This window comes from Cucurbita pepo, chromosome 6, assembly GCF_057944985.1.
Source record: "Cucurbita pepo subsp. pepo isolate OVF chromosome 6, ASM5794498v1, whole genome shotgun sequence".
NCBI classification, from domain to species: Eukaryota; Viridiplantae; Streptophyta; class Magnoliopsida; order Cucurbitales; family Cucurbitaceae; genus Cucurbita; species Cucurbita pepo.
In genome coordinates, this window is record NC_141803.1 from 14,980,794 (window position 1) to 14,995,144 (window position 14,351).

General features: G+C 34.3%; 2 non-coding genes across 2 annotated transcripts; one reads left to right on the forward strand and one right to left on the reverse strand.

The window, feature by feature from the left end:
- The first annotated feature begins 6,879 nt into the window (after positions 1 to 6,879).
- On the forward strand, positions 6,880 to 6,961 carry TRNAS-GCU (transfer RNA serine (anticodon GCU)). The gene has a single exon. It is a non-coding gene; the product is annotated as a tRNA-Ser (tRNA).
- A 6,933-nt stretch (positions 6,962 to 13,894) lies between these two features.
- TRNAR-UCU (transfer RNA arginine (anticodon UCU)) lies at positions 13,895 to 13,967 on the reverse strand. The gene has a single exon. It is a non-coding gene; the product is annotated as a tRNA-Arg (tRNA).
- Positions 13,968 to 14,351: the final 384 nt, after the last annotated feature.

Consider the following 14,351-nt stretch of genomic DNA (forward strand, 5'->3'; position numbering starts at 1 on the left):
TAACCTTCTTTGTTTTCAAATCCATACACCTCCAACCCTTTCTATGAGTATCGTAGCCAACAAAAATGCATTTCTTGGCCTTTGGGTCAAGTTTAGTTCCACTATGTTTCAGTACATGAACATAACAAATAGACCCAAAAATACGAAAATAACTCACATTGGGTTTACGATGTTAAATCAGCTCGAATGGTGATTATTCTGTCCCTGGCCATGGAGGCAGCCAATTTACAACATGGCATGCTGTTTGAAAAGCTGATGCCCATAGCTCTTTTGGAAGACTCCTCACATGTAGCTAAGACAAGCAAACTGATGTAAGATGAGCAAACTTGCGCTCAGCCACCCCATTTTGTTGCAGAGTTTCTAGACAAGTCAATTGACGCTGAATCACATGCTCCTTACAGTATTCCATAAAATCATTTGAAGGAAATTATCCTCCATTATCAGTGTGCAAGCACTTGTTTTTCAATTCAAATGATTTTTCTATAGCATGCTTAAATTGAATAAATTTTGAAAAAGCTTCACTTTTCTGTTCTAAGAAGTATACCCAACTGAAACAAGAGAAATCATCTGCAAACACCATCACGTAATGAATGCCGGTGTAGCTTGTTGTTCGCGTTGGTCCCAAAAGATAAGAATGAATCAATTCTAATACTGTTGAAGCTCTACTCTTTGTGCTTGGGAAAGGAAGACGATGAGACTTGTCATATTGGCAGCCTGGACAAATCTCATCATGCTGAATATCTTTAGAAACAGGGACACCATCAAGAAGTTGTTTTGTAGATATTTTCTGCAACAACTGAAAATCCTCATGATCCAAACGAGCATGCCAAAGCGTTGAGCTTGCATTATGACCAGTTTTCTTGATATATTCATCACTAGGCGATAAAACATACAAAGATTGTTTTCTTTTTCCACATAACAGGATATCAGCAGTAACATGTTTCACATGAAAAGTAACATGTTTCACATGAAAAAGAATTTGAACATTTTTAGGACCAAAAAGAACATACCTTCCTGAATTTGTTATTTGTGATACAAAAGCAAGATTTTTCTTCAAACCAGGAACATGATAAACGTTCTTGAGTAGAACACTCCCATCATTCAAATCTCCTTCTTTCGTCATAGGATGCATTGAATTATCAGCTGTCATAGTGACCTTCTTTTGACAATGTGGACGAACACCTGATAGAAGAGTTTCGTTTCCAGTTGCATGATGAGAACAACCAGAATCGACAATCCATTCTTTATTGTAGTCTATAAAGCCATGAGCATCTACAAAGACATCATCTTGATGTATAGGTGAAGTCACAGTTGTTGGCTGGTCTATAACTTCAATAGTTAAATAGTGTTCCCAAAATGGGTTTCAAGAATTTTTACTTTCATGTACAACATTCGCTTATGATTCCTGCATTTTGACTCGACAATTTGGCTTAATGTGACCTGGCTTTCCGCAACGATTACACACCACTTTCACCCGACAATCTCGTTTAAAATGACCAGGTTTTTCACACTTGTAACAAGCTTTAAATGGCTTCTTTGACGACTCCTCACTTCTGAATTGATTCCTATTGCTTGATGAAGGCTTTGAATGAAAATTCTGTCACCTGTGATCTTTGACATACAACACATCTTCTGACTTTGAAGAAAACTTGTTGCTGCTAGTCATTTTCTTAATCAAAACTTTCCGATTAGAAAGCAAATTCAATAATTCAATAATTTTAGGCTGATTTGCCCACCCTTGTATTGAGAAAACAAATGGCATAAAGTCTTTTCGTAATCCACGAATAAGATAACGCCGTAATCGAGCATCACTCACTGACTCCTCAACATCTAATTATGAAATTTTAGAACACATATTTTTCACTTTTGAAGAAATATTCTTCAACAGAAAAATTACCTGGAGTTACCACAGCTAGTTCATTCTCTAGAAATTGCAATGAGATCTATTTTTCTTAGTGAACAGCTTTTGAAGTGTTTCCCACACTTTCTTTGGTGACTTTAAATCACGAACATGATCAATATATTCCTTGCTAATCAAAGTTCGCAAGGTAAATAAAGCTCTTCCACATTTGATCTTCCGTTTTAAGCGTAAGTCAGCATTCGGTGGAGTATCTAATGGACTTTCTGTGTCATCACCTTCAATTAAATCCCGCAAATCTTGCCCCGATAGATAAGCTTCCATACATAACTTCCAATAATTATAATTATTTCCAACAAGCTCTTCCATAGCTATACTCGTAGAAGCACTTCCACCATTCATCTTGTTGAGTAATAATATCAAACCCTTGGTTAACAACCTGGCTCTGATACCAACTTACACAATATCTAACTCTTAAAAGTGTGAATAAATCTGAAATATGAAGTGTTATACTGTAGCTGTATTTTACTAATAGTAAGACTTCTATTTAAACTGAAACAACTCTTATGAAGACTAACTTATTTGTATAGAACTAGTTAACATGCAACTAATTTATTTGCAGAAATAAATTTAATAGAAATCTAAAAATGAATAACTTGACTAATTCACACTAACCATAAGTTGCACTAAATTCTGAAACCATGTGAGCTCTAAATGGCCTTAAATTTTATAAGAACTGTTGTTTCGTGGTTTAAAAGGAAAGTTTAAAGACCATTGGAATATCTTAAGAACTTAAACAAAGATTTGGGTTTTTAAATAGCAAAAATAGTCCTACACGAATTCTGAGATGTTTCAAGACTCTAAACGACTGCAAATGTTATGAAACTTTGTGTGTTACTCACTTTTGAGCATAAGGGTAATTATCAGAGATCTCATGAGGAGACTAGATATTTTTGACGTATGAACCATGTTGAAAAGTATGAAACTACTAGTAAAGGTCTATTATAAGGAATTAAGGTTTTTGTGGCAACCGGAAAATATATGTATTTGAAGAAATGTTTATGACTAAATGGATTAGGACTTACCTATTAAGAAATTTTCTTTCGCTATCCCTCCAGAAAACATGTTAATAGAGGAAAGCATGTCAACATACTTTTTAATTACTAATAGTTTAATTACTAATAGCATGTCAACATGTTAATAGAGGGTGTTGACTTTTTGGCTGTTAGTCTCTAAAATTAATTAATTAATTAATTAATTGATGTTTTGATGATAACCAACATACTTTTTAATTACTAATAGTTTCATTGTTTTGAAGTGTTCATAATATAAATTTTAGGAAGACGAGGTTTTTATTCAAATTTTCAAGAGACGCTTGAAGGGTGAAGTAGGTCGAGTTTGAATGAACCATTGTAAAATTACGATGTTACTTTCTCTAACTCTATCTCACTTAATTTTGAAATTATTATCATGATCGGTTAGTTTTCTTTTTAATTGTTTATTGTTTTAAATTGAATTATTTTTATACACTTTGTCGTGTATTAATTGTGACCTTCCATTGATAAAGAGTTTGATAATAAAAAAAAAAATTAGTTTTAAATAATTTTGTGTCAAAACCCTATTCACCCCTCCAGAGTTGTCATACCGATCCAACAGAGGGAGTAGAGTCGAGCCATAGATACGAAAGCTACTAAGTCAAAACTTTTAACACATTAAAGTTCTTTGTTGAACGCATTAGTTTTGATCGTTGAGAGAAAATGATTGACCCATGTGAGGATATATTTATTGAATATCATAAATTGATCAAGACAGCAATGAAAGAAGAGTTATGTTTCTACAAACAAAGGTTGTCTCAAATATATGTATCAATGTATGAAGAAGGACAATGCTTATAAGATTTTGCAAAGCTCGAAATGGTTGTTATAAGTTCGTGTAATGTCTTTAGACTCATTAATGTTCCATACCTTGTCACAGAAACTTGACGAAATAGGTGCAATCTATCCATTAGGCCCAGCATACACCTCCAACACCAAGACATGCCGAATAAAGCTAGAACAAATCAATAGAAGCAAGAGTAAATCTAAGTCAAAACAACTTCCAACGCCACATAATTTTATTTCCATATAAAGATTTACTTCGAAATAATAGTAAATCTAAGTTGAAATAAAAAGTATTTGTAAATATGACAATTTTATATCTAAAAATATTAATATTTGGTCTTTCATTAGTATATTATACATGTTTGTGACCGTTTTACCTTGATCAACAAGGCTCTGATCAGTGAAATATCTTAAGGAACGAGCTTAATAATATTTTATAACTTGATCGAGGTTAGTAATATTATTCTTCAGACTCGAGAGGTGATATAAGATGAATCCTTTGTCTTGGATCGGGAGAATTGATCCATTGTAAAGCTTCATGTTTCTAATGAACTTCTCATGAAGCTCCTTACACTGTGCTCGATCTTTAGTCATGTGGTCGGTCGCTCCTTTGTCTAGGTACCACATGTTTGTCTCTACTTGGTCTTCTCCATCTATGAAGGGGTTCACCGTAGCCTTTTCTTCATTGAGCACCAATAGGTTTGGCATCTTCTCAGCCAACATGACTGCAGGCTCTTTGTCATATGTGAATGTGAAGTCTGCCTCACTAGTGACATCATCATTCATACATAGGTGTCATACATTTACATGCAAAAGAAGTAGCACGTGGCTAAAGTATTTAAAAATACTTAGTACGTAGCCTAACTATTAAGGTTGGAAAATGCAATTCCATGCCATCATGGTGAGACTTATCTTTTCGTAAAAATTTTACTTGGTCACTACTTTATAATCCGAGTAGGGTTGGATATGTAGTACTTCTCTACTCACGACCCACACACATGATGGACCAACCAGTCATGGTCATATATGTATCTCTTGACCTGATTACGGGCCAACGCATACTCACGTTATGGGAAGCCACAGAGGAAAAGTGGAACATATAATATCATCGTATACGTGTCTATACTAATCATAACAAAAAAGTATCTCGATGCACATTACATACAAAAATAATATACGCACCATGACATATGAAGTAAATGCATCATATAACATTCATATAAAAATGTCATTTCATAATACAATGTAATCATAATATAACATAGCATCATAAGAAAATGACACATACAAGGTGCCACAGAGTATGTATCAGTCATACACCACATAGATTATCCAACCAAGCATGTGGGCATTTAACAACAAACCCACTTACCGGTTGATCTAAGCGAGAGTGTATTGTCACTTACATAGTAGAATGGCTCATTGATAAGCAATTTAACATTTTTCTCAAATATATTGTGGGTGGTCAAGCATGATTTCCTCTTTTCATCCACATTTATATCATCAATAGAGATACCGTTTGCACAAGAAAAAGCCTTGCAAATACTTGGCACCCTTTTCCCGAATCGTCAATAACAATGATAATATGGGCGTTTGTTTCAAAAGAAAAGTAATCATAAATGTTAAGAAAATACTATCATGGGGGATCTTGCTACATCATTCATTGTCGTTAACATTATCTAAATCCATCAACTGCAATTCTTTCTTGAGGCAATATGAGTGGTAATTTGTACTAAGCTATAGGTAACGTTAAGAGTTGTTAAAGGATATGTCCAAACAACTGTTCAGTTAATTTGAAGGGTACCAAAAAGTTCAATAGTTTTGAGGTTGTCATGGAATTCCTTCTAGGTTTACCTAATATAGCGAAAGGTCACACCGTCATTCGAATAGTGGTGGAAGGTTTCACTCACAAGCTTATACAGGTTACTTCGTCCTATGAAGAATAGGTGAGATTACAAGACCTCAGTTCATAAATAAGTTTGTTTCCAAGTAACATTTTATGAAGATCGCTCATATCCACCGTTATCAATGGACTACTGGTATGACACTATTTCAAGCCTGATATGAAAAACATTTCAGGCAAGCACGAATTTTTTATCCAAAGTAGGTTCAAGCCACCAATGACGACCCATGGTAGACATAAGAACTATGGTAATGAGTCCACCTATTCGTTCAATGTGCATGTGCATGGGCCGTGTGTAGAGAAGTACTACACATCTAACCCTACATAGATTGAAAAGTAGATACCAAAGAAATTTTTTATAAAGGGATAGGTCCTATTATGATTGCATGTAATTGCATTTTCCGACCACAACAGTGGGACTACATATTGAATACTTTTAAATACTCAAGCAATGTGCTACTTTTTTCTTCGAGTATACGAAAGACACCCAAATATAGAGCAGCACGTTTGGTTTTCTTTTTCTTCTTATTTTGGTATTGTTGTTTTATTTACACCACTTTTAGTTTAAATGGATTCTGGGAATGTTAGGAATTTCATGCATGTTATATTGACTTTTTATTTTTTTTCAAGGAGAAATAGGGTCATGTACAAAGGGCCACTTATGTACTTCTTGAAACTTATTTTGCTACTGTGTAAGCTATGGAGAGTAGGATAGAGGAGATTAATATTTTAAAAGATGATCATATGTGACTCGATCTTAGTCCGGAGTAAGTTCTGGACGGTAATTACTTTTATACTTGATTCAATATGCTTAAAATTTTGGAGACTATAAGAAATAGGGAGAAGCTCAAATAAGAAAAAGTAGACGAGTAGTTATCTTATAAATGTTGAAGTCAGAACTTGAACAATGGAGCCTCATTGTCTCATTGTCTAACGACTCACTTTTCGAGACTTTGAATCACGAATTGTTACATACATTCGAGGGTAAATCAATGATAATATTATTCATTTTTTAAAATAGGTGACTCAAAAGTAATTTAAAATATTAGAAATATAAATTTATATTAAGAATTTGAAACGTACAATACGTGTCCATGGAAGTTATACAAATGTTACAAATAAATACAATGTTCTGAAACAAAATTAAAATCTAAAACATGGACAATGATATAGATCTAACAGCCCTTGCAGTTACACAACTCTTGGATGCTCCCGTCATCGATCATCAATCAAAATTTGTTGCTTTGGCTGAGTGGTTAAGGCGTGTGCCTGCTAAGTACATGGGGTTTCCTCGCGAGAGTTCGAATCTCTTAAGCAACGAATTGTTTTTTAATAGCTTCCTTGAATTGTAATAATTTGCTCATTTGCTCATTTCCACCGTACATGTGCATGATCCAGCAACATAAATGATGCACACGACATTTTTTTTTTGGTCATCTAGACCGCTCATACATCGATTAGAGCCATAATTCTTCTAGGGTTGGGTCCTTAGAGGTCCCATTAATAAAGATACGGGGTTGTGTAACGATTTGGAAAAAAATGATATATTACAACCTCGTGGGAAATCTCACGATTTCCGACCAGGTATTATTTATGCGGAGTAATCAACCACAACCCCCTTGTTAAAAGCCCTACAATCATGCTCTCCACCACCAATATAATCTTTACTTCATTCTCCTACCAAAAGATGCATCTAAGAGTTATTCAGGAAAGAAAACGAGAGAATTGTCTGATAAGAAAATCGAGAGATTACCTCACGAAGATCTCAAATTTTATTTAAGATTTTGGAGATTTAGGAGCAAAGGAGTGTCGCGGTGTTATTGTACAAACAAGAGATGGACAAAGGATGATGGAATAACGCGTAAACGGTGTCACAAAGCCGTGAAAAAAGAGGGGAGAAAGATCGAGGATTACGACGTTTCTTTTTCTTTTTCTTCTTATTTTGGTTCTGTTGTTTTATTTACACTATTGTTAGTTTAAATGGATTCTAGGAAGGTTTTAGTCTATTACAAGTATTCAGTAAACTACTTTGAACTATATATATATATATATATCTATATATTTCACACATTCGGAATTTCATGCATCCTATTGACTTTATATTTTTAAAAGAAAAATTGGGTCATTAGAGCAAGTATCACTTATGCACTTTCTGAAACTTATTTTGCTACTTTAGAAGATATGAAGTGTAAGCTACAAAATATTAATATTTCACCAGATGATCATATGTGACTCGATCATAATCTTGAGTAAGTTCATAGATGGTAATTATTTTTATAGTTGATTCAAATGCCTAAAATTTTGGGGACTTGAAAGAGTAATAATTGTCTTACAGATAAAATTCACTCATTCTCAAATAAGCAAAAGTAGATGAGTAGTTCTCTTATAATTGTTGATATCAAAACTTGAACAATGGAGCCTCATTTTCTCATTGTCTAACGACCCACTTTTCGAAACTTTGAATCATGAATCGTTACATACATTGGAGGGTAAAACAGTGATAATATAATTCATTTTTTAAAATAGGTGACTCAAAAGTAGTTCAAAATATTAGAAATATAAATTTAGATTAAGAATTTGAGACGTACCATAGGTGTATATGAAAGTTATACAAATGTTACAAATAAATACAATAAATACATGAAACGAAGTTAGACTGAAACGAAGTTATACTTAGAAATTTTTTAAATATATATATATATATATTTTTGTTGGAGAATAATTTTATTGAAATAAAAAATAAAAAATCAAATAGTCATTTAAAATTGTAATATTATGTTTAAATAAAATTAATTAAAAGATTATTAGGGAGAATAAGACATTTGAAGATAAAAGAGGAACGCTTGGACTTGGCATTTCTTCTCCCTCGCTTGGGTAATGTTCTTCTTAAAATGCTTTCTTCAATTGTCATCATTTGCTCATGCATCATTCTCCAACATAAATGATAAATTATGTACAGTTCATACATTGATTATAACCATAGTTCTTTTCGGGTCGAGTCTTTAGAGGTCCTATAAAAGAAAGGGGGTTGTGTAGAAGTTTGGAAAAAAAAAAACGGTATACTCAAACTTCGCGGGGAATCGAGACATTATATCTGCAGAGTAACCAACCATAACCCCCCTTAAAAACCACTCGTGCTCTCCATCACCAACATAATCTTTTTTTCATTATGCAACCCACCTATGCATCCGAGAGCTATCAAAGCAAGAAAACGAGAGCGTTGTCTAAGAAGGAAACCAAGAGATTATCCCACGAAGATTTTAAATTTTAGTTAAGATTTTTGGGTTTTAGGAGCAAAGGAGTGTCGTGTTATTGCATAAACGAGAGGCAGACAAATGACGATAGAATCGTGCATAAACGACGTCATAAAGCTGTCAGAAAAGAGGGGAGAAAGATCAAGGATTACTATCCGTTCTTGGGCGAGGGAGGCAAAGCTGCCGGACTTAAGTCGGAGCCCTAACCCACGAACCTAACCCATTGCAGCCCATAAAGCTAATACCTATTCTAGACGTGCACGATCCAACTCATTTCGACCTGTGAGGACGTCTACTTTCCAGACGTGGGTCAACTAAGCCTAACATCTTGCAGTCAGGGACCCGTACTCGCACCTTGACTCGAGTGACAACCCGTTCCCTCAGCACTGCACGTGCCTTACACGTGACCCATTTTCCAATTGCGGATCCTCCGACTCGACTGAGCGGCTCGTTTGGCTTAGCTTCTCGACTCGCTCAAGCTCGACTTGGTGGCTCAACTCCTCGGCTTAGGCTTCAAGGTATACAAACCTATACCATTTCCTAAGTTGTCGACCCTCGTGAAGCTATTTTTGACCTTATTTGAGGAGTTTGAGTTGAGTAAGACTTCTATTTACCCAATTTTAGGTAGTTTTAGGACTTATTGGAAATAATTGTCATGTTTAGCTAGAATAAGTTATGGATATGCTCTAAAGTAAAAGTATGTGATATGGTTTTACATTGGTAAAATTAACCGTTGGAATATAGTTTTTGAAGTGGCTACCGAGTAATTAGTAACTTCGGTCATGGCCAACCAAGCAAGTGCTGTTGCAGTTGTTGTTAGATAATTGAGTGATGTATGATGGTTCATGCCTTGTGGTTAGGGGTGTAGATGGTTCGGGTTGGGTTGGGTTGGGTTGAGGGATTTTTTTTTACCCAACCCAAAAGTTCGGGTTGGTTGGATTAATAACCCAACCCAACCCAAAACTTTTCACAACCCAACCCAACTCAACCCTTTATTTTCGGGTTGGGTTCAGGTTGGGTTGTCAATTTTTTTTTAAGTTTTATTAATCCACACTTTATAATTATTCAGATACAATCTTATATAAAATATATTAAAACTTCACCAAAAAAAATAAATTAATAAATAAATAAAAACGACAAATTCATAAAAAAAAAAAAAAAAAAAAAAAAAAAACAAGTAGCTTAAATTCTAAGGACAAAAATGATTAGTTTATAAAAATATATAATAATGTTGCAACAAAAAAATACATTAAAATTTAGAAAATAAAAGATAAAAGACAAATTCAATAAAAAAAATTAAAAAAAAAAAACTAAAATTCTAATAATAAAAATTATTACTTTATTTTAATTGAAATATATGACCTTAGAGAAGATATAATAATGTTGCAACAAATAGATAATAAATACATCAAAATTTAGAAAATAAAAGATGGACAAATTCAGCAAAAAAAAATAAAAATAAACAAGTAGCTAAAATTCTTATACGTGACCGCTAAAATTCTAACCAAAATAATAGATAAATGTGATAATAGATAAAAATGATTAATTTATAAAAATATTTTAATTAAAATATGTGCTTATACGTGACAGCTAAAATTCTAACCATAAAAATGATTAGTTTATAAAAATATTTTAATTGAAATATGCGCTTATACGTGATCTTAGAGAGGATATAATAATGTTGCAACAAAGTGGTAATAAATACATTAAAATTTAAAAAATAAAATATAAAAAGACAAATTCAATAAAAAAAAAAAAAAAAAAAACAAGTAGCTAAAATATGCTCTTATAGGTGACCATTAAAATAATAAAAAGAAATATGTAATAGGTGACCATTAAAATAATAAAAAGAAATATGTATTAGACTGGATTAACATTATATATTAATTTGGATCGGGTCGCTTGGGTGTTTTGTCCCACAAACCCAAAACCGAACTAAATCAATTCGGGTTCAAAAAAATGAACCCGGTCCTTTTCGAAATATTAATCCAATCCAACCCAACCCAACCCTTATAGCTCGGGTTGGGTTGGTCCGGGTTCTCGGGTTGAATGTACACCCCTACTTGTGGTTCCTGCATGTACCATATTCATTATGTGATGCTTATATGCTCTTTTTATTGTCATGTGATTGTATGTTGTGTGTGCATGTGATGTCCATTACACTATATTATCAATGAAATAAAATTTCATGTCTGTAACGTTATGTCTTGCCATGTAAAGTTGTGTGATGGATTATGTGATGATTGCCATGTATACAATATGCATATATGAAATATGTTATGAATGACAAGAGAAAGAAAATGAAATTAATATCATGTTATATGAATGATCATGAGACCTCATGCATGTATGTATGTCATGTGCATTGAGATACTTCTCCGTTATGTTGTGCTAGTACGGGCGTTTACCTTTGATATTTATATTTGTCATGATATCACACGGGTCTTTCCTTTTCTTAGACGTCTGGTGACGTGCAATGCATTATGCTTGATTAAGCCCTAAGGGAGTACGTATACGAGCCTGCCTGGTGGGTCCATGTTTGCATACGTGGATCGTAGGTGGATAAGTGCTACATATCAAACCTTGCCCAAAACTGGAAAGAGTCTATAGTCATGTTACTGTTCTAAAAGATAGGTCCCAATCATGTTAGGTGTGTGATTGCATTACTAACCCTATGATACATGTTCTTAGGTTTGATACATGTCCTTCCATGGTCCTCCAACAGATGTACCGTCACACGTTAGGTATGCTTTTTAAAGATAATAACTGGTTTAATTAAATGGTACATGTAGTAGATTAATTTTTATTAAAATAAAGTTCATGTCGTCAAACATGTTAATGTAATTATATTAGTGCAAAGATTGTAAGCATGTGTTGGATACAATCATGTGATTGATTAGAGAAGTATGCAATGTATGTAAGTTAAGTATTATAGACTTAGTAGTTATGTTCTATGTATAGATTATGTCATCTAGAGGACAAGGAAGAGGGCGTCCCTATTAGAGATGGAGGAATGGGAAAGAAGAGATCGAGGTCCGGTATGCGAGGAATCGATGAATCAACCTGACGAAATTGTGCCACCCCCACCTCTAGCGACACCTCGGGCTGCACAATACCCCACAACTACCCTCATGGAATCATTGCAAGCAATTATGCAAACAATAGTAACAACACAATAGGAAAATACCTCATCGTCAACGAAAAAAGCAAAGCACCTGCGAGACTTCAAGAGGGATGACCCTCGTAACTTTAGTAGTTCTACAGATGATCTGATAGTGGCACACCTGTGGTTGAATTCAATAAAGATAGTGTTTAGGCTGACCAATTGCCCAGATGATCAAAAGATACAATGTGCAGAGTTCATGCTACGAGATAATTGAGAGTTATGAAAAATAGGGTTGTTACATATTTTGTTGTAAGTTTTTTTTATTCTTTGATAGAAACTATGTCTGCATCATTCACAAACTCGTTACATTATAAATAGATGGAGGTTTGACTTGCCTCATAATTTATGTCATTATTTTAAGGCACGTGGACCTCATACATTTTTGTGTGTCATATGCATCAAAATACTTTTATGTTATGACTAGTATAAACGTGTACCTTACGACCTACGACATTTATGTTTGCCATGATGTTATGTGGGTATTTTCCCTCTGTGGTGTCTGAAAGCATGTTAGCGAGTGCTAGCCCAATGAGATAGTCCTAGGGGGTACGTGAGGCCGCCTGGTGGGTCCATGTGCTCGTGGTTGGGTCGTGTGTAGGAGAGTACTATACATCCAACCTTGCTCGGACTGGAAAGCTACCTAAGGCCATGCCATGTTCTTTTTAAATAATAGGTCCATCATGTCACGTGTTTGTATTTCTCGACCTCAAACGTGCGGTTACTTACTAAATATTTCTTAAAATACTCAAACTACGTACTGCTCTTATTATTAAGGTAAAAGTAAGATACCCACGTACTAATGGTTACGTCGCAATGAAGGCCAGGAACAAGGGGTAGAGTTAGTCGCACTTATGTCTATTTAGTAGCCCTTAAGTTAGTTTAGGGCAATGTTTTTATTTTTCTTTATTTTATCTAGAGTTCACATTATTTCTTCTTTGCATTATTATTTCAAAATTTTTATTATGAATATTTCAGCTCATGGCACCTTTTATGAAATATTTTAAATGAATGTTCTGTACTTGCATTAGTCACGTCATGTATGTAGTAACAACTTTATTGTAGTAATGTTATGCGAAGGTGAACATCACATAAGGTTCGGCGAAGCCACAAAATTGGGGCGAAAAATATGAATGAGTCTTTAGTTCCCCTTAGGGCTTGTCAGAAGCATGTGAAGATCATGACGCCGTATGTTTGAAGATGTATGATCGTGACATAAAACTCTCATGCACTCCCACACGTCGACAAGTGGCATCATTCACCTAAAAAATAAAATGTAGAAAGAGGTGAATATTTCGAGGCTTTCATAGCATCTTTAACCTAATAGGTGTCCTATGGTTATCAACCTAGTCATTTTTTTTCTCCGACTTTAGGAAGTTCGAACTTAGTGTTATGCTATCAACCTTGTCTCATGCTATGTGAACATAGGACCATAAAATCACTCTAGTGTCCTATGGCCCTCAGCTACTATATCAACCTGCATGACCCCACACCCAATTTAGGATGGATTTAATTCACACAAAAATAACGTGAACATAGGACCATAAAATCCCTCTAGTGCCCTATGGCCCTCAGCTACTATGTCAACGTGCATGACATGACCCCACACCCTATTTAGGACCATAAAATCACTCTAGTGCCCCATCAGCTACTATGTCAACCTGCATTACCCCACACCCAATTGTAAGATGGATTTAATTTACACAATAATAAAACAGACAAATAGAGGTGAAAAGGGGATGCAAATCTCAATTTTGGTCCAAAGCATTTGGTCCAAAGCATAGGGTGTGGGTGATTCTCCTCCTTAAAATCATTACTCATTTGTTAACAAGATGACACGCCTAGTGGGACTCGAACCCACAATCGCCTGATTAGAAGTCAGACGCCTTATCCATTAGGCCATGGGCGCTTTTCATTATGTAACCATTTGGATGTAAACTGAACGTGGAGCTCATTGATTACAACTTATATGTAGATCAGATTGGCAAAGGAATAATAGTTTGTCAGAAGAAACTATTTTTGTAAGTCAATTTCCATGATTCTTTTCATCAAAATTCCATTAATATCGTTACAAATCTCTTGAACTGAAAAAAAAAATATATATATATCAATATGATTTACATGTTCTAAGAAATTACATCACAAATCTGTCATAAAAGGAGTTTAAAATGGATCATAAGTGGCCACATTTTACTTAAAAATTGTAGCAAAAGGGGAGAAAATTAACAAAAAAAAAAAAAAAAAGTTGTATAGTATTTACGATGAAACAGATAGGGATAGTTGATAAAATGGT